The 24,177-nt window shown below is 41.4% G+C and overlaps 1 long non-coding RNA gene across 3 annotated transcripts in view; it reads right to left on the bottom strand.

Annotated features, from left to right (window-relative positions):
• The window catches only part of LOC116057392, a 135,952-nt gene that overhangs the window by 100,331 nt on the left and 11,444 nt on the right, over positions 1–24,177 (bottom strand). The window contains exon 4 of one of the 3 annotated variants that reach the window (XR_004106803.2): positions 6,235–6,315. The exons of the other annotated variants lie outside the window; for them this stretch is intronic. This is a non-coding gene — a long non-coding RNA (uncharacterized LOC116057392). The remainder of the gene's footprint in view (positions 1–6,234; positions 6,316–24,177) is intronic. 3 annotated transcript variants of the gene reach the window in all.

The raw sequence follows: 24,177 nt of genomic DNA, 5'->3' as shown, positions 1-24,177 counted from the left end.
CCAGCACCCGTCGGAGCCGAACTGAGGCCAGGGCAAAGGAACCGGGACAGGAAAAATAAGGAAAGGGCGGGAAAAGAAAACCCCACACCCACACGGAGAGGTTGTTTTGAGAGCCCCAATCGTTTATTACCCTCGATTTTCAGGGGCTGAAATTTCAGCCTCGCTGTGAGGAGAAACTCGAACTGGTGGTCCAGCTGTCCACAGCCTGCCAAAGTCGAGAAAACCTCCACCGCACACGCTCTCCCAGACCCACTCTCCCACCCTTCCCCTCCTATCTCATCTCTCCCAGCCAGGTAATCAATGGGAAACGCACACCCAAACACAACATGGCTGTGAGAGGGATCACGACGAGCTGTTGTGACATGTAGGCCCCACAAACAAATCTGTCACTGGCTTGATAACCATGTTCCCGGTTGTATGTTTTATGTTCCTTTGCTTGTTCTCACTTCACAGTTCGAAAACACTGAAAAAACAAACTTTAAAAAAACATAAAAAAAAGAAGGTTTTCTTTCAGCACACAGAAGCCCTGGGGTTCTTTCAAATTTCTCCAACGTCATTGAAACAAAAACATTGCTTGATTTCAAATGATGATTTATCGTCTTGCTTTCCTTTTTTTACACAAAATCTAAATTTAAGGATTGCAGAATTGAGTGTCTGAAATGGGTCAAACCATCTATTAGTGGGGTGGGGACCAATTGTGCACTATGTCCAGAATGAGACTTTTTGGATTTTTGATGCAACTTGATGTAACAGTTTATTCAGGCCAGAAGGAAGAAACTAATTCCAAATGTTTTTTTTGTGAAACATTTATTTCAATACTTTTGTTTTTAGTATGTTGGACACACCCCTGAATGAATGTATAAAAAGGTCAGGTCAGCTATCATTTCAAGAATGACTTTCTCAGCTTTGTTTAAAAGTAATCATCAGTCTGCTGGCCTATAAACTCTTTCTTTTTCTTTTCTATATCTTGCACAGAAGGAAGGAAGGCCACTCTGACCGCACAGTGACTCATTATCAACGCTTCTGTCACACACAGGGAATTAGCGACCTTGGGCAACCGGACAATGAGGAGTTGTCTAAACTTGCTTGTCTTATCAGTCTCCTCTGGCAGTCTAGTATTCTGTATCTGGGACACTTATCAACAGGCTAACTCTCCCACAGCCTCCTACTCTCCTCAGCTCAGAGACAAGGAATTAGGAGTTACCATGGCAACGTGGTGTCAGCTCTGCGATCTTGAATTTATGGTGCTAAAGATTAAAACAAGTAGACTTTTTTTATTTTGTGTAATGTTATTTATCTTCCTACACTCTTCACATGAACTAAACTGTTACTTAAAACTGTACACCTGTATTTTATTTTTCTTGTAAATACAGAGGGTATTTTGGTCTGTACTTTCCTGCAAACTAAGCATTACAGAGGTGCAGAACACATGTGCAGAGTTGTAACCTGCATTTACTGATTGTTTTTTAGCCACTTTGGGGACAGCACAGAAAGCTGTAAACACAATGCTGATATATTATTAGCTTAAAAAGTTGTTATGGCGAACATGTTAGCAAAACGATTGTCTATTTACATATTTAGCAGATGTGGAGCAACATTAAAATTCATTTGAAGTTGTGTTTGATAAATACTAGTCCAATATTCACTTAAATGTAACTCTGAAGGAAAATATTTAGCTTTAGCTGCTAAATGCTCCACTGTGTTCACTAGCTAGTCTCTAACATTGTCTGCTGTTTGGTACAGAGCATAGTTTTTTTTTGGGCTGAAAACAGCTGCCTGCTAAAGCTTAAAACTACACTGATGAGAGCGGTGAGAGTCAAACAAAACAATAAAGTTGTGGGCTGTAAAACCAAAACAATGAGCTGAAAGATGCTAAAATGGTCTGTAGAGCTAAGGGGAGCTTTAAAACGTATCCTGTGGTATTTTAGCACTAGCGTGCCATTTTGTTAGCATCTTCTGAACTACTCCCATGCTACACAAGAAGCTACATGTATGCACTACATGCAAGCGAAGACAAAAGGCACAGAAGAAGACTGCCAGATGATGTAAACATGGATGTAAACTATGGCGGTTTCAAGCTATCTGCAAATGTTTTATGAGGAAGGAAATGTGTTCATCAGCTGTATTAGGCCTTTAGGCTAGACACATTTGGGGAGAAACATACAGTCAATGTCCACTTTATTAGATATACACATACATTTTTATAGTGCATACATGACTAGTTGTTGACATATTCATTATATACATCATGTTTAAAAAAATAAAAAAAATATAATATAATGTAGTCCACTAGAACACCATCCTTAACTATGACATCAGTAAAAATTGTACTGGTGTACCTAATAAAGTGGCAGCTGAGGGTATTCAAATAGCTGTGATACAGAACTGTATGGGTTTCCTCACAGGATTCTTTCAAGCACATTCACTTTAACCTCAAGAACATAATCACATACAGTAACATAATCAAAACTATGGTATATAATTGGGCTCTACATTGTTGTGATTCCCTAATCGCATTTTTGATTTGACATAAAGAAGCCATAGACTTCTTATGACTTCAAAAAAAGTGCTAACTGCTGCATATGTTGTATACTGCAAAGCACTTCACTGTAAGGGTATTGTTCAGCTCCAGGGGGCCTGCTGTCTGGATGCTGTCGTTGTTGTTGTTGTTGTTATGGAAGTCAGTGGTGGTGGTAGCGAGGGATCAACAAGTGCCAGAGCAGAATGGAGGGCGGAAGAGGGTACGGGGGAGGAGGTTCATGGGCCAGCAGATGTTTCAGCTTTTGGGTTTTTGGCTTAGAAAAGGGCAATTAAGAGCTGCTCTTAATGAGGCTGGCAGCCACCCCGTAAACTGTCTGGTTCGGTGAAAGGGTTGCTCATTAGACGGAGCTGCCCAGAAAAACGCCCACCACCTCCCAACACCACCAGCACCCATCGCCTCCAACCTTACTGGAACAGGAAGTGATGGATCAGACATTTGAAAATTTGTAAGCTAGCATTGAACAAAGCTACTTTATGTGATGCCTGGCTTTGCTGACAAATCCTGTGTGTGTGTGTGTGTGTGTGTGTGTGTGTGTGTGTGTGTTGCTTGAATGTGTGTCCTTGTGTGCCGGCATGTTTGTTGTGCGCCAGGCCGAGTGTGGTAATGATGCACATTTTCCATGAGGTAGGCTGCTGTGTTCCCTCCAGCATTAAAAGCCCACAACAGCCACCTGAACATTACTGATGAGAATGGCGACATTAAAATACCAAACAACCAAAATAGACCCCGCTATGATCTGCACATCTTGTTTTTCCCACCCTCAATTTTTGTGCACCATAAATTTCTAATTGAACTAACAAAGGGCTTGATGCAGAGCAGGGATCCTGGAGAGCTGGCTTACAGCACAGCCGCACTCAGACACAAATTCAGACACGGATTTTCTGGATTTCTAGCCACCCAAATGCATCAAAAAAATCTAATGCAAGTATCTCCAGTGGTGGAAAGTAACCAAGTACATTTATTCAAGTCCTTTTTACATGTAGTGTAACTCCACTACATGTGTTTAATAGCTTCAGGTAAATGTTAGTTTACTAATCAACATTTGGCATACAAAACATATGAAGAGCTTATAAAATACGACATATTGTCATAGATAAAACTATTCAACAGTGTTTTAAATTAGAGCTGAAACAAAACTCAATGGACAAAAAATGCTGAATAACTAAATCCTTCTGTGGTTTGACTATTGGCAAGACACAGTGAGCAATTTGAAGGTGTCGCTTCACTATTTTCTGAAGTTCTACGAACCAAACAATCAACTAATTAATTGAGAAAATAATCAGCAGATTAATCCCTTATGCCATTTATAAAATAGGTAGAAATGAGCTCCAACCCAACAAACTACAACAGTACAATTCTGCTCACACATAGTTGCATGAATAATAATGATCTAATGATATAATCAGTGTTGGGGGTAACGAGTTACAATCAGATTACTGATTTGTCTGTTGACGCAGTAATGCATTACTGTTAATAACATTACAGTTACTAATCAAAACATTATCGTGTTACTTGCATTACTGCTTCTTCAACTATCTGCGTAACTGGAGAAGAGGAAAAACTAATCACACTTCCCTTTCCGTGCGTGTTTGCATAACACGAAACAAAAATGGCCGAACCACAGCTTAAGATGTCTTTTGAGGGGTGGAGGTATGCCAATTAGTTCAAATTAGTTGCGCGAAAGGACAAAAACTTGATCGTAAAGTGTAAATTGTGCCCAGGCCACAAACACTTCTCCACCGCCACGAACACAACATCCAATCTGTCCAAGCATCGGCAAAGGCAACACGCTAACACAAAGCTAGTTACTAAAGACCCCCAGACCCTGAGTGATAAAAAGATTTTAAAAAAAGAGCATGTTTCCGACACCAGCCAAGCAGCCCAGACTTGATTTTCAACAGCAGGTAAACAAAGCAGAGATACATTAAATAGGCTTGTAGCAGCATACATATTTGAGGAAATGTTGCCCGTTTCAACAGTGAAACAACTGTCTTTCCGAAACATACCGGGCAAGACACAGGTAGCAAAGAGCGGCAATCGGACAGAAATCATTCCTACCACAGGCAATACAACTTTTTAACACTTCATCACTGAGTGTTAGATATGACTAATAGACATCACAATCATAAGTGCAACTTGCACAATAGGTTTATCTTCATCTTTATCAATACTAGTTAAGTAGTTGTACAATTTTATTTCCAACTTGTATATATTTTAAATATTTGTTCTTGTATTCTATCCTATTATTCTTTCATGTATACTGTATCCTATTATTTCATGTATATTCTGTATGTGTCCTATGTGTCTGATATTTTGCTGCTGTAACACTGTAATTTCCCATTTTTGGGATCAATAAAAATCTATCTATCTATCTATCTATCTATCTATCTATCTATTTATCTCTGGTGTATGTCCTTATTATAATAAGGATTTGTGTTGATCTGGGCATGTATGAGGTTTAAAATAAGGATAATAATAATGATTAAAATATAATGTAATGTGAAATAGTATTTAACAGTGTGCTATTAGTACTTTAATTTAAGTAAAGGATCTGGATACTGAGGGATTCTCCACTCTCACGCTATCTGGCCAGTCCCCGGACCTGTCTGGCATCAGGAGTGCTTGGCACAACACTCCCTATTGAGTCTTGATGAATCTAGGTCATTTGCAAAGCTCTCACTGGACACGTGCAGTGGAAAGAAAATAAACCGGGAGGTGAATGGAGCTCGACTGGAGGGGACAAACTTCCTGCGAGGGCCGCATAGGGATGCTGAGAGCAAGGTTAAGATAATGCAAAGTTGGGATAATGTATTGCCGTTTCTGTTATATGCTAAAGCAGTGGAGATAATCATGCCTCTGGTATCTAAATCTTTTTATTCACTGATCCATATGTGTGTGTGTGTGTGTGTGTGTGTGTGTGTGTGTGTGTGTGTGTGTGTGTGTGTGTGTGTTGTGGCTCTCCAAGTTTCCTCTTGGTGGCTTCAATAACATTTGTCTCATCTTATAAATCATGCAGCAATCCCAAATCCCATCTCTCTTTCATAATGCCCCCCCCCCCCCTTTATCTCTATAGCAGGCCCCGGATAAAGTCTGATAGCAATTAAGCTTCGGAGGACTCTATAAACAAGTCAGTCGCAATACATATGACCTAACTGAAGCCTAAAACATGTTTGCGGCACACATGTTGCTGTCACCACCACTAAGGTAGAGCTTCTAGAAATATCTGGTGGAAACCAGCCGAGCAGGAAGTGAGAAGAAAACCCCTCAGATTAGAGACAGGAAATCAGGTGACTAGAGTTTTATTGTTTTTCTTCTCCCCTCATAGTGTTACAGTTGAAAAAGATTCTGGCTTAATATTAGGTTATTAGCGCCAAACAAAACGGCACAGAAATCGCTCACGCTCACACCTGAAAGAGCCATATTTCTCTATACTGCAGTTCTCAGTCAGCAGTCCATAGAGTTATGGAATTGATCCCTGCCCCCACATCCTCCCTTCGCCATGAGCCTGAGGCGTATGTCTGCCAGATGTCCAAAGCAAAGAGGGGGGTTATGAAAGGGCTGAAGACTGCCAGAGGTGTCTTATATCGGAGGAATTATTATCCTAATGATATAACATAACACATGCCGTCAGTCCCTCCAGGAGTAACAAACCCCGATCTATATTTGAGCCACGTCCCTTTCATTTAACTGACCTTTTTGGGAAAGCAGTAGGAGGAAGATGATGAGAAGGATTTTTCTTTTCCATCCAGGACAAATACACCGTCAGTCTGTACCTGAATGTACAAAAAAATCAAGATCTTTATCTTATTTTTCCATATACAAAATAGTATTTTCAACAATACATTTACAGACAGAAGTAAATACTGTACATGCTAACGCAAGTAGGAGTAATAGTAGTAGTAGATAAAAGTAATGTGTGTATGTATGGTAAGGTGCTGCAATGCACCTTGTGTGGTAAAACTGTTACATGTAAATGTAAAACATGTAAATTAGATAGATATTAGTGTAACATGAGCACCACAAGCACCACACGAGGTGACCTTCTAATCCCATTCATGAAAAGCACATTTGGTTAATTATCATTTTCTGTTACGGCAATACAAAACTGGAATTCACTGCCTATATCAGAGACATACATATTCCACCTTAACAACACACCTTAAAACATGACTGTCGGGCGCCCGGATAGCTCAGTTGGTAGAGCAGGCGCCCATATATAGAGGTTTACTCCTTGACGCAGCTGGCCCGGGTTTGACTCCGACCTGTGGCCCTTTGCTGCGTGTCATTCCCCCTCTCTCTCCCCTTTCATTTCTTCAGCTGTCCTGTTGAATAAAGGCCTAAAAATGTCCAAAAAATAATCTTAAAAAAAAAACATGGCTGTCCGACAACTATTACCGCACACTGTCAGATGTGATGTGTTTGATGTGACATACGTAGTCATTGTTGCTGCCGCTCGATCTCTATGTTATGTCTTGTATGTTTTTTCGATGTGGCCTCTGTGACTATTCTCTTTTCCCTTGTCTCCTTTGTATTGTGTTTATTGCATGAACTGCTTTGATGCCTTTGCCTTCATCTGTGCTTGCTTGTTTGTGCTTGCTCCAAATGTGTGCCACATGTTTGTATGTCTTACTTCCTTTTGCTTAGGCCTGCTGTAATTATAAATGTAATATAATTTATTTAATTTTTTAACCATTGTATTTTAGGGTGCCTATTGACAACTGGCCGGGGACTACAGCTGGAAATTAGCCATAGAGGCCAAAGGTGCTCCTTTTACTGTCCAGTTAATTAAAGGGGACTGTCCACGACATTATAAACTAATAAAACCGCAGTCAGGTGATAACTGGGGACGTCAGTAGCTCACTTGGCTTGGGAACCGGAGGGTTGCTGGTTCAAGTCCCCGTACGGACCAAGTACGGAGTGTGGACTGGTAGCTGGGGAGGTGCCAGTTTGCCTCCTGAGCACTACCAATGTGCCCTTCGGCAAGGCACAGAATCGCCAACTGCTCAGGGCGCCTGTCCATGGGCAACCCCGCTTGCTCTGACATCTCTCCATTTAATGCATGTGTACAGGTGTGTGATTAATAATTTCCCCTCAGGGATTCTATTCTTCTTCTTTTCGTAGTTTCATCACTGTGAGCGACCCCGTTCACATAGTTATATAATCATTTGGCACATGGTTATGAAATATTGATTAGTGGAGCTTTTAATGCCACACCTCTGATTTTGGTATGACTGAAATTTGCAGAACTGGGAGCAATGTTTTAGCAAAAAGGATAAATTGTGGTTCTGTATTATCTGAGTCAAACTGGAACAAACTGGGGGAAAAAAAACCTTTTCTGTGCAGACTGAAACAAAATGATCTTTCCTATAAACACACACAGGACTAGAGCTGCAATGGTTATTTTAATTAGTGAACAGTTTTGTTAAAAAATATACAAAGATGTTCATCACAGTTTTAAAATATACAAAAATGTTCCTCACAGTTTTTCAGGGTCTAAGGTGACGTCTGGAAATGTCATTGTTTTGTCCCGACCAGCAGTGCAAAACCGAAACATATTTAGTTAGTTATTATAGAAGAAATAAAAAAAAAACAGCAAACATTCACAATTGAAACCAGAACAGAAGATGTAGCCAGAGAATTCTTGGCATTTAAACTCAACTAATTTATGTCAGCTACTACAGGGGACTACTGGTGAAACTTTACCTACTCTTAGGCCAGTGCCCCAAGTTTATCATTTCAATCAGGGGTTTGTCTGATAATTTACGCATAAAGAAATATGTTTGGTCTCCAGAAAAGCCTCCAAATTCCGAGCTACACCCCTGCATACTTAGCTGCAGCAAGCTGAAAAACTCACTGATAAAATTAAATAACAGATGCCTGAAATCTGTCCTTGACCTTGTGTAAGTTCTTGTAAACTATATACATGTAGGGAAACTCGATCCAGGGACTTGACTGAAGTTGTACCATGTAGCACACATGTGTACAGACCCTGGTAGATGGATATCTACCTCTCAGCCCCTAGAGCATTTTAGTGAATAGATGAGGAGGAGGGTAGACAGTACCTGACATTTACTTAGTAGCGCAGGATAGACAGGCCATTGTCTTTGCTGAAATGAGAAACTCTGCCACAGAAGGGCGAACGGGGGAGAAAGAGGGTGGTGTCAGACAACCTGATATCAATCTAATGAAATAATAGCAAGCACTCTGATGTGGATATCTGGGATATCTAGACTTTATACCCCATTGACAAAGTCTTTCTCGACTTTGGGAAGCGTAGAGACACAAAGAGGGCGAAACGGTGAAACGATGCAGTGAACTCTTGTGCACACACACTCACTTTCACTGCCTCAAAAAGGAGATGACACATGTCAAATAAAAACAAAAAATCCCCTGAACCTGAAACTTCTGTAGATGTAACCACAGATAGAGATTTCAAGGGTCTGATTGAAGTGGCACTGGTGAACCTTACGGGCCTAAATGCCACTCTCTGTGGGGGGTGATTTCTGATTGTCTGTTGATAACTAATAGAGAGGTAAACAGCCAAAGAGAGAGAGAGAGAGAGAGAGAGAGAGAGAGAGAGAGAGAGAGAGAGAGAGAGAAACCGAACATATGGCAGCTAGAGACAAACATATAAGGTAAAGCCAATAGCACAGGCTGTCCTGCTGATCCGTCCCTGCAGTGACGACAGCCTGGATTACTTTCCCGCGTCGCTGCAGCCGGCCAGACAAACAGGCTTCCACAAAAACAGCACAAACCACTCAGCCTCCATCAGAGAGAAAGAGGAAAGGAAAGAAGAAGTTGAGAGCTGGTGAAAGGAAGTGAGACTGAGGCCAAAGAAACATCTGCTCCAGATCCTATTTAGTGGAGACTGTCCCCCTTCTCACAGACTGTTTTGTTTGTCCATGGGTCAGGAACACAAGCCACACACACACACACACACACACACACACACACACACACACACACACACACACACACAGATGCTCAGAGATGTGTGCACACCCAGAGAGAAGTTAATAAGTCAATAGGACACAGTTCCATATCTTATTAGGCCTTGTCTTAGCGGCTCGTCGAGGAAAATAATAAACGGGACTGGCACTAATCAATGTTATCTTTTCACTCATGGGGGTGGAAGGAGAGAGCCAAAGAGCCAGAAAAGAACAAAGGAACAAAAAGGAGGAGAAAAAAGGAGGGAAGAGGAGAATGAAAAGCCTCCTTCTGACTCGCAGTGACCCACATACATTTGCCCAGCTTTTCTGGGGCTCGCTCTCTCTTGGCAACCGGCAGCCTCTGTGAAAGAATCCCAGCGTTCAGCCAAAGGCAAAGCCCGTGTGAGGGGAGGGGAGGGGAGGGAAGGATGGCAGAGCGAGAGAGAGAAAGGGAGGTGTGGATGGGTGGACACCAGACCCCTCCTCCTCGTCCTCCGCCTCCTCCTCCTCCCGAAGGCCTGTTGCTCCTGGCGACCGGCACTCAATGGATTCCTCCAGATCCAAGAGGTCGAACACGCACAGCATGCAGTGCTAGACAAAGTATTGAGATTCTTTATTCAAATAAAAGTACTGCATAAAAAAGTTGGACGTGGTTGAAATTGTATTATATATTACATTATTAGGTTTATTAACTCTGATGCATTAATGCATAAGCAGCATTTTACTGTTGTAGCTGGGTTTTTAGCTAGTTTGAACTACTTTATATACAGTTAGTCTAGTCCAGTGGTTCCCAAACTTGTAATCTTGTACCCTGACTAAAATGTGAGCTTGCGTCTTAACACTGAGTCAAAATAAACATATATTCGTTATATATGAAGAACGGTTAATAACCCAACAGTAGTATAAAAAAGAATGCTAGCACTCAAAATATCCTACTGATTCTGTGTACAGTTGACACAGTACTGCATCGGTGCTGTATTTACCCAAACTGGTCAAACCAGCCACGTTTTTTTTGTAAGGGGTCACAAGCCAAAATCAGTGTACATGTTTTGACAATGTACTGTATTTTGTAAGTTTATGATACGTTTCTCTGTGTTAAATCTGATTGCGCAAAGTAACTACAGTACAGCTCTCTGATAAATGTAGTAAAATTCTCTGATAAATGTAGTGCAATATTTCCCTGTAAATGGCAATGGAGTAGAAGTAAAACTCTTGCCACTTGCCACCCCTGACAGAATATACGGCAATCAACGAGCTGCTGGGTGTTGATCTCTGCCGAACTGTAGGTTGGTGGAAGAGTCAAAATGTGATACTCAACCTTTAGTTTCACCACTTATAAACACCTGTTGTGTACATTTCTACACTTTGCCTTCATTTGATCCAAGATTAAGAGAAAAAGAGATGAAACTGAATTATTTTTGGCACACTGGTTTTCTTGGTACAGAGCAGCAGCTGCAACCAGCGAACAAACTGAAAGAGACCAGTAGAAGGTTTTAATAGGGCGTTTGATTGGGGCGTCCACATTTGTAGCCTAATGATGGATGAATGCGGAGCCTTCTAAGCAACAGTGACATAATCAGAGAGCTGTAGGTCAGCTAGTGACAGCTGAGTGGCTGTGGCCGAGCGGGAGAAAGAGCCCTTTCAGCCCCAACGCTCACGGACGCCGATCCAAGTTCATTAGCAGTCAGACTGGCTACAGGGCCTGCTGCAAGCTTCTCCAAGCTACACATGACACACACACACATACATTTATCAGCATGCAAAGACACCCTGAACATCATAAAACAAGCATCTATTTCTTCTTAAAGTGAATCACTTTTTGTTCTTAATGGTCCAAGGCTGTGATTTTCCTCCCGTTGCGCTCGCCATTTTAATGGTTCTGGCAAAGTGTTTTATCTATAAACAATAAAAGGTTGGGGCTAAAACATTTTTCTCTGGTTTGGCCCCTTCACTACTAATCATCTATACACTCTCCCCTCTTTTCCTGCCATTAAGCTGCGATGGAGCCAAACCCGCAGCCCAGCCAAAGAACCTGATAGTCGTGGAACCCATGCAGCTCTCCCCCCACCTTGGAATGCATTTCTGCTGCGCTGCACTTTTCACCATCCAGCAGGGAATGGATGCAAACACCCCCCCAAAAAAACCACCAGCACCCACTCAGACACAAACACACCACCACTTGCTTTTGAGCAATTGCCCCCCATGTTTTTTACATTATGTGCCTACACAAACTGACTGACACCCAGTGGTGGAAAGTAACTTAGTACATTTACTCAAGTACTTTTACTCAAGTACTTTTTTACTTCACTACATTTCAGAGGGAAATATTGTACTTTTTACTCAACTAAATCTAAATGACAGCTGTAATTACCAGTTACTTTGCATTAGAAACAAATCAATGCATGATGATCATATAAAATACATATTGTTAAATATTAAACCAGTGGTTTCTGAATTTTTGGCTTGTGACTTCTAACAAAAAAGCTGTTGCGTCGAGGTACAAACCCCCAACCACATGTGCGCCTGCTCTACCCACTGAACCAACCCGGCCACAATATACTTGCTTTTAACTACACACTAAGAACTTGTCACAACCTGCTTGATTTACAATGATGGCGCCGCTGACGCTTTTTCTGCTGTGATCTCAGAATTAAAGGGTAATTATGCAGTTTTTTTAGCTTTATTTACCTTAAGTGAACAGCTTCGGAGTCACTGGAATGGTTATATGACTTTTTTCGGGTTGAATGTTGGCCGTCTCGCTTCCCCCTAGCGCCTGTGAGCGGAAAAACCACCCTTGCAACTTTGGGCCGGCCACCAGCTGTAGGTGGAGCTCTATAGAGAAACCTGTGAGCAAAAAGCGAAAACAGCAAAGAAATTGCCAAAACTGCTTTTTAATTTCCTTGAACTCACTTCTCCAGTGTTTATGGTTTACATCATGCAAATCCGGAAGGTCTATGATACGGTTTGAGTTCTCTGGTGTGTCCTCTAGTGGAATCTTTCAGTAACACGTGTAGTACATAGGCAAGTATGGGAGCAATTCAGTTCACTACTAGTTTTCTACGCAAACGCATGGCTAAAAAGCAGAGATGGTTTTATTTTAAAAAACTGTTCAAATGATATTCAAATATTTTGCAAAAAGTCATATACATAAATAGAAATTTGTGTCACAGAACTTGTTTTTTTTCTTCTTTCTTGCCTGAATAATCATCTCATGACCCTTCAAATTTATCTTGTGACACTTTGGATGGGCCTGACCCTTAGTTTGGCAACCACTAGATTAGACTAACTGACTGAGTAACTAACTAACTATATTAAGTAGTTAAAACTAGCTACCCTATGACCAGTTACAACAGTAAACAGCTGCTTACTCATTGTACCATCAGTGTTAAAAATCTAATAATGTAATATATAATAATATATCACTCAAAGGGTCCATTTTACTAAGGAACGAGTACTTTTATTTTTGATACTTAAAAGTACATTTTGCTGATTATACTTCTGTAATTTTACCTAAGTAGGATTTTTGAATGCAGCACTTTTACTTGTAATTAGGTATTTCTACACTGTTGTATTGTAGGGATGGGAATCACCAAAGGCCTCACGATACAATATCATCACGATGCGATTTTAAACATATTGCAATATTCTGCGATATATTGCAATTTATTACCCTTTTTCCAACTTCAAATGTTTCCCAATTTCAAATTATGTCCTCAAAAGGAAACTTTGTCAACAAACTCAACATCTGTTTTATCTAAAATGATACATTTCTCTGTTTGTTCATCTCACTTCAATTGTATTGCTACAAAATCGATACTTGGCGTCCGTGTAGCGATATAGTATTGCCACAGAAAATATTGCGATACTATGCTGTATCGATTTTTCCCCCCACCTCTATTGTATTGGTACTTTTACTCAAGTAAAGCATCCGAGTACTTCTGCCATTATACTGCTGACACCAAATCTTAGGGTTTAATAGTGCACATTACTCACAGAGCCACAAACACTCACACCCTTCTTCTCATAAATGACCACAACTGAACAGAGACAAATTCCTCCCCCATCACACTTTTCAGCTCCCCTAAACCGCAGCAGCGTTCATGGAGAAAACGACAGCTTTGGCCAGACATTAGTTCTGGCCGTTCACCCTCAGCATGTGATCTTGTGTTTCAAAGTCAACACAATGTGAAGACCACTTCACTTCACCTCCAACCCACACTCTCTCCCACCAAATACAGCATATCCTCTCTGTTGCATCTTCCCCCCTGCTTGTTTGATTTATCCCTCCCACCTATACTGTGCTCAACTCACTTCTTCCATCCCTGTCTTGGAAACATGCCGACCACACAACTCTCTCACGAGTGGGCCTACAAACATGTACAGTATTTTGGTTGGGGGGGGAATAGGAGGATAAGAGGAAACGAGATGAGAGGAAGAAAAGCAAAGATAGACGAAGAAAGAGAAGGAAACAAGGGAGAGATAACTAGAGTGTGACTTGCATCCTGACAGCGAAGCCCCCCTGTTCCTGTGGGAACTATTCTACTGCCCCCTGGTGGTGTACAACACAATCCTCCCAACAATGACCCCTTAAACACACCTCTTTCCCACACTAGAGTAACACCGTGCTCTCCTGCACCTTTCATTCACTCTCTCTGTGATGACTCAAATTATACACTGCACTCGTTCTGTAATTACATAGACCCTGATGTGTATACTTTACACAAAAAGACAACTCGCCCACGCTCAGGTTTGAGTCCGAGACGCTGCAGTGTCCCCCGTGTGATGACGACGGGTTTCCACACCCTGCCACTTTATACTCTTCAGGTGTATGCCTGCAGTGCAGCCGATTATTTCATAAAGACATAACTAGGTTATGACCTGATTATAAGATGCAGTAGTGAATGTGGAGGCAAAGAAAAATGACACCCAATCTACCTGAGACTGTTCCCCCACCCATGGGGCCTGCCATTGTGCCATGGGTGTGTGTCCAGTCATTTGAGTGTGAGTCTTGGATGTAAATATGTAAGGATTATTCGCAGTGGTGTATTCTACAGGGTATAATGTAAATGTATTATGTGTCTCGAAATTTACATATGTGATTATCACTGGGAATGGTTGAAAGTAGTATTATAAAATGTGCCACTGAAGAACATGTATTTTTTGTCACAAACCTGACCTTATTATCTTATAACTTTGACTTAACTGTGGCACAACCCAACATCATTTAGCAATAACTGGGATGCTATAAGATAATTAATCCATCAGAATCTTCCTAGTGCTATAGAGCCAGGGGAAATATTCAGAACACTTTGCACTTTAAAAAATTACAAAATTAAATTAAACTGTAACTTAAACCATAGCAGCTCTGCTAACATGCACCTCTTCTCTTTGGACAGCTAATATTTTAGCTACAGGCTAGCGATGTAGTTGTAGCGATATCAACATAGAGCAAAACTTTGGTCCAGAGTGAAATATCTTGTCAATTACTCGAACGATTCGTTACAGACATTCTTGCTGCCCAGAATTGAGTGCAGAGACATTTTTCTTTCCTGGTTCGGTTGAAACACGCCCCATAATCACAGCCCAATGCAGTATCAGACTCATATTCTGACTAGAATCTGAGTATAACAACGTCCGGCTGGCAGCAATGGGCAGTATGAGAATCATAACGTTTTTTTTTAACATCAAAGCATATACACTTATTCTAGTAGACCCCAAGAGTACAAATATGATGCTGAAAAGGAGCATAATATGGGTTCTTTAAATGTTTAGATGTTAGTGTGTTAGCTGTGAGCACATTAGCAAATTAGTATTAAGCTCAAGAGCCTAACTGTGTGTTCAGACTACCTGCGACAAAGCAACAGGCCAAGAGTTATTTTCAATCGAAACCGGTGACATGAAGCTACAAACTGACGCCTGATAGCTTTGTCGCTCGTAGTGTGAACATAACACATAAACATACACACATACACCAATTTGGGATCAATAAAGTCTATCTAACCTAATCTAATCTTATCTAATCTAATCACAGCATTAGTCCAGCAGCAGTCCCTACATGGGAACTGCAAGAAATGGGGTTGGTCGGTGTGAACTGCTTGTGTTTCTACGACAAGTACGAAGCAAGTTGAAAAAGCTCAATTGTGTGATCCTTTTCAGTATTAAATATATAACAAGTACTGTTCACTGTAAATGGTTTGCTCAGCGCATGTAAAACAAGTGACTGTGAAGAATAATACGGTCTGATTTGAAGTGTTGCAGAATCAGAATCAGGTTAATTGCCAAGTAGGTTTTCACATACAAGGAATTTGCCGTGGTGCAGAGGTGCTATCAACTGGTGAAATCTGACGCGGAACAATAAATCAGAATCTACATCAATCTGCGTCAAGTTTAAATCCAGCTTGAGGTTTAGGCATTGAAAAGCTTAGGAGAGGGAGCGTGCACTGCTCAATATCTGAGGTAGAAACCAGATGTATTTTGCCTAACCAACCAGTTAGTCCTCATCATTTAAGCCTTCACTCTTGCAAAAACCAAAACATACTGATTGAAAACACTTCCGATATAACATGGCTCTCATCTTTGTGTGGCTTGTACAAGTACAATAAGGCATGAGGATGAAGTGATTGGTTTGGCAAAATGTACGTCTGGTCAACTTCCCCACCCCAGATAAAAAGCAGAGCATAGTCACTTTCCTTTTAAAGGAAATCAACTAGGATTGTTTCCTATGCAGTGGATAAGTACAACAAATACATCCCTGTCTTTTCCTCTGGTGCCACCCTCAGGCCAGACCTTTATTTTGTTCTAACTTGAAACTTAAAACCCTGAAACCTGGTGTGTGTTCGTGTCCCTGTCTAAGTGTGTCTGTCTACTGAGGTGTACCTCGTACAGTAGGTGTCAATGCTGGTGTGCTTAAACCAGCGTGTGCACTTCCTCTGCTTTTCCTATGGGCCCATAAGCATTGCGGGTTGAGCAGGTTATGGGCTCTGGCTGCAGTTGAGGGAACATAATGGTCTCATTGACTCAATCACAAGCTCTGACCTGCCAGCTTTGTGAGCAAGCTGCAGACTGAGCATTATTGTAAAAAGGCTTTTAAACCGCTATTAAGCCACATTAAGTGTGTGTGGTGGTGATGGGGGATTTATAAAAAGGAGGGTGGTTGTTTTTACACCTTTTCTTAGAAGAAAAAAAAACATCGGAAAAAGCTTGGAATATATTGTGGGGTAATTCACTTGTTTTTTATAAAACCTGGACAAAAGAACAATTTTGCTGACAGGCTTAATGGAAAAAAGACATGATGCATCACAGTTTTTATTCCCTGTGTGGTTGCTTGGTTACTGTTGATGTAACTCTCAGAATATGCAGAGGTCAGAGAAAAACACATTTCCTGCCATGCAGATCACATGTTTTTAACGCAGTTGCTGCATGGTCACATGGTGGGTGTGTTTTTATGTGTACGTGCAATGTATAAACACTGACAAGCAAATGTGTTTTCATACCAGTTTGTGTAGTATTATGTAACAGTTGGTTTTTATTATAGTTGTGGTTTAGATAATTACAATGACAAATTAATTAAGTGTCCTTAACTGTGACTTGACGTAGTTACCGTACTGCTGTTTAAATTATCGTGAGGGTACACCACACCCTGGGGCATCACGCCAAGAGCAAAGAATGAGACGGTCTGATCGGAAGCTTTGCGTCATCTGTTTTCTATGCAAGGTTGCACTTAAACTCACCGGAAAAACAACAGTCGACAGCCAGCTGAAGGCCAACTTGCATGTACTCTGTATTCTTATTACTGTAATCCACAAATGAATTACTCTTGCACATTACTCTTCCAACTTGAATTCTCTCGTCCGTTGTTCCCCTAATGGTGAAATGTATTAAGTGTAAGAAGAGAAGAACAGGCAGAGAAACAAAAGGAGAAGTTAAAGAAATGGACCAACAGATCCCGTTGCTCTGAACGGGGACCAGTGAAGTATATTAGAAGCACTTTCCCGGTGATGGCTGAGCGTTACTGCGCAGAAATAAACAATGGACAAATAGAGTCTTTTAACGCTTCAGATGTAAAGTTATTCGCTGTCAAAGTGACATCAAAATGAATGGGAGTCAATGGAATGCTAACGGCGGGTGAGTGCTAGGTAGCATCAAAATGGCGCCATAGGAGCTACGCTTTGTGGACGCTCGCTTACCCCCTTGGAGAAAACAAACAATTCACTTTAGGCTAAACAAAGACTGACACAATGGAGTTGCCAAAGGAGAGAGCTCTGCAAAATAAATTGCAGGCTCATCTGGCAAGAGCATTGAACTTCGCTCAACTTTTGCCACACAACACAATGCAATATCATCCAGCAAGGTCACCAACTATATATGTATCTATAAACAGCTGTTATCCCATCTGATAAGCCTTCAAACTATTACTCAAACTGGACTTCCTGGATCATAATTTGAACTTTCATAAGTACTAGGGCTGACAATCGATTCAAATATTTGAATAATCGCAAAAACAGATGGGAATATTGACATGAATGTAACATTACTAAAACAATGTAGTGTCCCACTTTACACTTGTAAAGGTTAACTAAACAAATCCTTTTTTTAAATTTATTTTTTTAACAGCTCAACACAAAATAATGGCCCTCGTACATTACAGCAACAGACACATTGTACAAGAACATTGGTCAGCTAACTGTAACAATGAGTCGTAGCAGCCGTTTGCTTGGCCAGCAAGTGGTATTTGAGACTCAACGTACTCCGGTGGTAACTCAATGCACATCGACAGTACATGCAAATAACTTTAGTCTTGTCGAGAGAACCATCTGGAAGGGCTTTAAAAACTGAACCTGCCATTCAAAAGACCCTTTTCTTTATCCATTTCTGCTGAAGGAGGGTTTTTTTCTGCTAGCCATCCACACGTTACTGCTGCATCCATTTCTGATTTCTGAAGTGTTAATCGTGCGTTAAAAGGAATATGCGTCAACTCGTTATTATTGCTTTCATTTTGACAGCCCTAATAAGTACCTGAATTAACACACCTCCACGATCACCATCCACTTGTATTATTTTATCACAGGGCTTTTTTTGCGGTCTGAACCTGGCTTAATGTTTGCAATGATGCTGTACAAAGTCTCCTTTGAGCACTGGCCAATAAAATACATCCAAGCACACATTCCTGGTAGATTACTTTGTTATGTGAATACCGTATCTTTAGTGTTAACCTCGCAATCACCTCATTGAAAGGTAAAATGACTGTCATCACCACCACAGTGTTTTGGTGTCTGAGAAGTCTTCAAGCTCGTGGATCAGTTAATCAAAATCAAGGGTCATATTTTATCATTTCACCAATACCTGAAACATCACGTCCACACTGGTCCCCACCAACGCAGCACTCAGTCTGAAGTGCCAGTGATGCCACCACAAATTCTTTACCAGATGACACACACATCAAGACTCAAAAGCACAGCCACAACAAAACAATGGAGTCTCACAGACATAACCTCTGACTCATATCATCACAAACTCATAAAATGTCTAGTACAGTAGTTGATGTGAATGAGATAATACACTTACTTACTGTATGGTTCTTTCTAGAACTGACATGGTTGTGTTTGACAGGAGGGTTTGCCAAATATAGGCTCTAAGAAATAGAGAGACATGCATACAATTTAAAGGGAGTGTATAAGAAAGTAGCTTTGAGATGCTACAAATAATTAAATAAAGAAACAATAATGAAACTGTATATATAGTGATCCATTTTTTATATCATGGCCAAGAAAAATATAAAAAAAGAAAGGTGTCAATTAAAATTGCATAGCCTATTGACACACATCAAACACTACCGCTTTCAAATGAGTCACCCATATGAAGGGTTCACATGATGTAACTTGTTGCTTTATTAGTGGTTAAACAATCATTTACTGATGCTTTGTAGGTCAGTTATAAAACATTACTGATAACAACTTTGAGTTACCAGGTTGTGAAAACTCTCTCTGGCAGGACACTTTTTAGCTCTTTAATTCATCAAGTAGACCTCTCCAATGGACCATTCCGTGATAATAATGGTATTAGTCGTGCAGGTCGCTGTGTTGCAACAGTTCATCGTGAGGTGGACATGAATGTCACGGTAAGGGCAATTTTACCTCGCAGAACAAAGTCACACAATAATACAAACATACTAACAGATCGAGGCAGCAGTAGACCAGCAACTCCCGTGTTCTGAGGTAAAATTACTGTATAAACTATAAAGTAGTCTGGTGGCTTTGAAGAGAGCAGAGATGGACATAACGGCTTCAGTTCACCATTGGAAAGGGCTGTCTGATGGCAAGTAAAATATTCTAAATACAGTGTACACTCTTAAACTGATACTGCTTTTTTTTTTAAGGTGGGCCTTTTCTTAGGTGGCTAAAATACGGTTTGCTGCAGCCCCGTCCACAGCAGTACATTGCTTAAAGTGCTCATATTATGCTTTTTGGCTTTTCCCCTTTCCTTTATTGTGTCATATATCTTTTTTGTGCACGTTATAGGTGAAAAAGCCCAAAGTCCACCCCAAAGGGACTTACCATCTCCAACAGAAAACACTGTTCACAAACTGCTCCAAACAGCTCTATTGTAGTCCAGCCTTTACTTCCGTGACAAACGTGGTCACTTTGTAACACGTTATAATGTTCACCTAGCTGCTAGTATGGCACTCCCTCATGCTCTGCAACTGACTAGCTAGCAGGACTAACTGCGCATGTGCGACTCCCAACAAAGATAGAACAGAAGTGAGATGTCTCTCTCTGTAGCTAAAACAGAGAGCTCAACACACAGGGTGAAAAGAGGAGCTGCAGCAATGTACAGTACAACAAATATATGGTGTTTTCTGAAAATAAAACCATGTAAACCTATTCTGGTACAACCTCTAAATACAATTATGAACCTGAAAATGAGGATAATATGAGCACTTTAAGCTTCTGTGCCTGTACTCCTGCCTCCTTCTCCAAGCTGGGGGGCGTGCTGACCACCATCTACTGTACTGTACATACACTGACTAACCCCACTTCAGAAAATCCAAACTGTTTCTTTGATGCCAAACATTAGCTTGTTGCAGCTTCTCAATCGTGATTTGCTGCTTTTTGGACTTTTGGTCGGACAAAAGAAGCTGCTGTATTTGAAAACGTCAACTTCGGCTCTTGAAATGTGTAATGGTGTTTTCCCCAATTTTATGCTGTTTAAAGATTAAACAAATAATCGATTATGAAATTCAACCTCAATGAACTCAACACATGTAGTTGCAGTACTAGAACGGTTAAACCACAAATAAACTAAAATAAATTTAATCAAGGGGGCCTCCCTTTATTTCATATAGTGTATTATTGTATTAGCAAATAATGTGCTCTGTGATGTGTCGATATTGAAAACAATGAACTTTGCCAAACTGCCAGTGAGTCAACCCCACACACACACACACACACACACACACTTTAGTTGTTTCAGACAATCCTTACCGCCCTCCTCTCTGCCTTATCTGCTCAAAGGCATTTTATATACGTCTTTAACAGCTCTCAACATTTCACATCTGCTCCGACAAACTCCCATAAACACTATCAAATGCTCCATATCAAAGTCAATTAGCTGCCGTTGGTCTGAATAAACAACAGTTCAAGAAGACTTTGGCCTAAGTGAGTAAAAGTGACCTGGGGTTAAAGTACTCTAAATTAAGGGCCAGGAAAAATCAGGGGAAAGTACCTTTAACCCGCTAAAAACTAATCTATCAACCTCTATTCACTTAATCCTTGTTGTACATAAGTGAGTGCCAAATATGCAACGAGAAAAAGAAATCCTTGATCTTATCGTAGCAAACATGTATCTTGAGCTGCATGAATTCCTTGTCATACCACACAAGTGTAAATCAATCTCTGAGGCATTTATAGTATCGACTTCATACGAGTGAGATACATGTGAATTTCTTTAGATGATATTGAGACTTTGGAATTAGCTTACAGAGGCTCTCAACTGTCCCCAATGGGTGGCCACACACCAAAAATGCATACAGACTGCAATCATCGCAGGGTTTCCCAGGTTAAGAGGGGTCCAGATGGGCTGGAGGATGCTCAGATGGGCCGCATTCTTGAGAAAACTTAAACCTGGTAGGACATTCTTTCAGATATGGGTGGTCTGCCAGTGCAGTGTGGGACAGGCATGGATGTAGAAGAGCCACCAACTGTCGGCGGGCAGCGATGAGAAGACATCAAAGGTGTCAGGCGTGCGGTGGAAAGTGACCCGCGATCCAGTCTGGCTCAGTCTGTCACCCTCAGTACCCCCGGCCTGCTGAGATCACAGCCGCGCTGTTACAGATCTTCCCCACGTTGTCCCAGAGGACCAGCGCTCTTACACTCACATTCCCAGCACCGCATATTCCCCAGTCAAGGCTACATTGTGTCACCTGCTGGACAGGAATGGGAGGGAGGGTAAGGGGCAGTTGGGAGTGTGTGTGAACCCCTAACCCTGTGACCCCATGGCCTATGTAGCACCAGTCTGGCCCTGTCCTGTCCCAATAGACCAGCCATGTCTTACTCCAAGGTCTCAAAACATATTATTCAATGTTAAATAAGTAAAACTACTCAAAGGACAGGATCATATTTTTTGCTGTTTTGTTTCTCCTGTGCATCCCTTAATATCACAACACAAATGTAAGAGATGGGAAACAAAATCCAGTCCTCATGCTGTGTAAAAGTCACTATTAAACTGAGGTTTTAGCAGACTGAGTTAGTAACATGAAGAGGTTCTGCAATAACTTTGACTTTAAAGATACCCACTGGATTTTGTTAGTTACCCCCAAATTCCACCAACTGCGGAACGGCTGCGGATCCGGAACGGTGGAGGAGTCAATAGGTTTCCATTAAAGTCAGTGTGTTTATTTTCACTGACTGCGGAACGGCTGCGTTCCGACTCCGTCCCAGCTCTGGCGGTCCACAGCCCTCTGGAGCAGATACGCAGAGCTTCTATTTTTGCCGGACACCGGAGAGCTCCACAGCAATTCAGCACAGGGCAGATTGTGCGGGACAGGAAGTTGAGCACAGAAACAAAATAAAACATCCAGTTAATTTTCTAAATAAAATACACCGTGCTCACGGCGGATCATATTTCCCTGCACTACACCTTGAAAACGTCATAATAGTCGAAGAAGTAGTAGAAACTACATCCTGTTATATCGCGCGATCATACGTGAATTCGCAAGATCTCAAGGGTCCTTGTGACTTCAGCTGTCAGTCATGGCCGTAGCCGCTCCGCAACAAATCCGGACCTGGTGGGTATTAAAGGATGGCGGAGCACGGAGCCGACACGCAGCGGACTGAGCCGCAGTTGGTGGAAATTGCGAGTTATAGTTTAAAAGTGTTAGTTTGGTTTATCTTTAAAAACATATCAGCTGGAAACTTTAAAATGGTAGCGGAAGACGGTCTTTTCAGCCAACTCGTGGAGCTATTGTTAGCTTAATTAGCAAGCTAGCTACAGCTGCTAAAATTTGCCAGCGACAGTTGTCATTTCAGCAGGCAAAATCAACGGCTGCTGGAGAGAAATGAGAAGCCTGCTTTTGTTTACTTTCTGTCTGAAATCAAGGAGCTATTCTTTTAAAAGTACTAAGGATTTCACATTGTTAATATGCCACGGTTATAATCATTATAATTGTAAACTGCATACTATATGTACCACCAAACTGCATATGAATACGGACAGACTCAAAACGTTAGTCAAAACAAGTTAGTCACCAAAGACATTGTGGGCCCTATCTTGCACCCAGCGCAGCGCAGCACAAAGTCCGACGCAAGTGTCTTTGCTAGTTTAAGACCGACGCAGTTGTCAATTTCCCGTCCAGCGCCCGCGTCATTTAAATAGCAAATGCACCTGCGCCCATCTTTGCGCCCATGGGCGTGCTGGTCTTACAGGGAGGTGTGTTCAGGTGCATTCTTGGCGTATTACTATCTTGAGGCAGCGGGAAGTGATCGCGCCATTGACCAACAAAAACCTAGTCTAAAGTCAATAGCGCAGCATTTCATTGTTATTTTAACAGCAAATTAGTAAAATGCGCCTAGGCTTATGCACAGCGCGCGCACACTATGCTTGTTACACACACACACACACACACACACACACACACACACACACACAGGAAAGCACAGCAGCACACAAACATGCAAAAGATTACAAATAAAAATATTACGGTGCAAATTCGCCATCATAATAGCAATGCGCCAAGGTACAAACGCGCCTGGCTTTTAAAGGGAATGGGAGATGACACTCTGATTGGTGTATTGCGTGTTAAGCCCAAAACACACCTATGAATTAATGAAGACATTAAGTACAACCCTTTTGAACCATGCGCCCGGCGCACAGACCCTTTTTTCCACCGTCCAACTAGCAAAAGTGGATTTGGACACGCCCTAAACGCAGCTGCGTCATGCGCTTAGATCGTTAAAATAGGGCCCTGTATGTGTTATGATGGCCTGATTATCTTTAATAAGTTAAGGAGAAGGATCTGAAGAACTAACTATAAAAACGACTAAGGATAACTGTTGATGGTAATCACTGCTGTGGACTTGCAATGGGAGTTTGTATTCCACTGAAGCTCCACTGAACCTTTATTCATTTCCTTAAATCAAAATGAGTGGCTGACACGACAACAGATTTCACTGGAATCAGCATTCCCACTTGGTCCTGCTGGTTTCACAGTCA

Source organism: Sander lucioperca, chromosome 18 (assembly GCF_008315115.2).
Source record: "Sander lucioperca isolate FBNREF2018 chromosome 18, SLUC_FBN_1.2, whole genome shotgun sequence".
NCBI lineage: Eukaryota > Metazoa > Chordata > Actinopteri > Perciformes > Percidae > Sander > Sander lucioperca.
The sequence above is the reverse complement of the archived record's forward strand: the minus strand, read 5'-3'. Positions and strand labels throughout refer to the sequence as shown.